Raw genomic sequence first — 2,386 nt, forward strand, 5'->3', positions numbered from 1 at the left:
AATTTGATTTTTGTTTTTCTTTTTATTTTAAAAAAATATGATTTCCTTATTTTATTATTTTTTACAGAATTTTTTACAAATACAAACTAAATGCGTTCTTATATTTTCATGCTAAAATTGAGGGGGGAATGAAATTTATTTTTTTATTATTCTAAATTAAAAATTGTATGATCTTTTTATATTTTATATCTTTGTCTTTTTATTTTTCTGCCTTTTTTATTTTTTAATTTAATTTTATTACATTTTTAATATAAAATAATTTTATATGTATATTTAATTATATAATATTATGTTATAAAAATAATTATATTATTTTTTATATTAACTATATAAATAATTATTTAAAAATAAATATTATTAAATGATTATGCAAAATATTTTATACCGCAAATATATTAAAATTAAATTCTATTTTTTTTTTCAAAAATCTTATTGTTTCTACATTGACATATAAAACAACTCTTTCACATCTGCATGGTGATAATACATACAATAATCCTCATCAGAAGATCATCATCATAATATATATGTATGCGTAGGGTCGTGATATATTTGTGTGACTCACAACACTCACTACTGCTAGTAATGTTTGTTTTTATTATTCCTCAAATTAAATTCAAGCTTATTATTATTGATCACAACCACTCTGATTAGACAGCAATGATGTGGATCCAAAGCCAAACCTGCATGAATCTGTTTTGCTTTTGTCCCCCTTTATATTGACTTTTCCGATCCTTTAATTTCTTTTTTTTTTCTTTTGCTTAAACTATAAAAAGAACATAGAATCTGTTGTTAACTAAAATGCAAAATAAATTATATTTTTTATTCAACAATTTAAAATTTTGAGAAGAGATTATTTATGAAAACTATTCAAAAAATAACTATGTCATGAATGTTATATATATATATATATATGTGTGTGTGAATAAACACTCAAATTAGTCTATTTTCAACGAATTTTAAATTTAACATTTTAGTTTTAACAAAATTTATTATTTTAAAATTGTTTGAGAATTTTTTTTTTCATTTATCAGTTTTAATATCAATGTATGTTAGACAAATAACTAACTACAATTAAAACAATTAGGTCTCTAAAACTATTGTTATAAGAAAAATTAGTATTCTTATAAGAAATTAATCCATTAAATTAAAAAACGTATAAAATAATAAATTTCTTAAAAAAAAATAAATATCGTATTTAAATGTTTTTAAACCCTAATTTAAATTTTATTGTTATAAAGAGACCCGCCATTGAGCTCAATTCTTTTCTTATTTTTCCTTATCTCGGTTAGTAGGGGCTCCCTAAAATATATAAATAAATAAACCTTCATTAAAATGCAAGATTTTGACTTTTTTGAGGGTGGGGCAGCAAGTTAGAGAAAAATCTTTTTAACTGTTTTTTTCTACACATAAAAAAAAAAAAGAAGAAGAAGAGAGCAACTTCAATTTTAACTTGATATCTAATTTTTTTTTATTTAATGTTTATACTTCTTTCATGGAATGATGGAACATCATTGTTTTCCCTTTTTTTTGGCGATGACTTCTTTCATTGTTTGATTGAAAAAGGAAATTTATGCCAGCTTCTATCATTGGCAATCATTTTTCGAGAAGCTAAGCATTTCTTTTGTTTGGATGACTAAATACTTTTCATATTAGTCTTTGGTAATGTCAACTACTAATAGATATTTTAAAACATTTTAGCTAAAAAGTGTTTCAAAAACAATGGTTAAAAGCATAATAATAAAACATTTTAATTTTTTTATGTATTTTATTTATTAAAAATATAAAAAAATACTTTTAAATAATTTTCAAAAAAAAAATTTCCTTTTGTGATGTTCTCTTTTGGCAATACTTTATTTTATAATAGTCAATGGAATGGAAGAGATACATGTGAATCAGGGGATTAGGGGTGACAATTAGATTTTATGGCGCGGATATTTCTCTCATGTTTTTCATTTTCATTTTAAAAAACTCATTTATTTTTGTCCTATTTTTCTCACGGCAGAAGATAGATACCATAAATATTTATAGATATTAATTTTAATTAAAAAACTGATATAAAAAATAATATAATCCAGTACAATTAACACAATTTAGCATAATCTAACACAACTGGCCACAATTTTACATAATTCATGCACATTAAAAATATAAAAATTTATTATAAAAAATAACAGAGAGAGAAAGAGTATAAAAATAACAGAGAGAGATATCATGGTCTACAAAAGCTAAAATGTAAGAGCAAAAATTTGAGTAGAAGATAGAAGAAAGAAGAATGAATGAAAGCACACGGAGTCACTACAAGAAAAATACTAAATATCGTTGAATTTAGCGGCGGATTTATCAATGAATTTATCGACGAATTTGGTAATAAATTTGTCGAATA

The sequence above is a fragment of the Arachis hypogaea genome, chromosome 18 (assembly GCF_003086295.3).
Source record: "Arachis hypogaea cultivar Tifrunner chromosome 18, arahy.Tifrunner.gnm2.J5K5, whole genome shotgun sequence".
Classification (NCBI taxonomy): domain Eukaryota; kingdom Viridiplantae; phylum Streptophyta; class Magnoliopsida; order Fabales; family Fabaceae; genus Arachis; species Arachis hypogaea.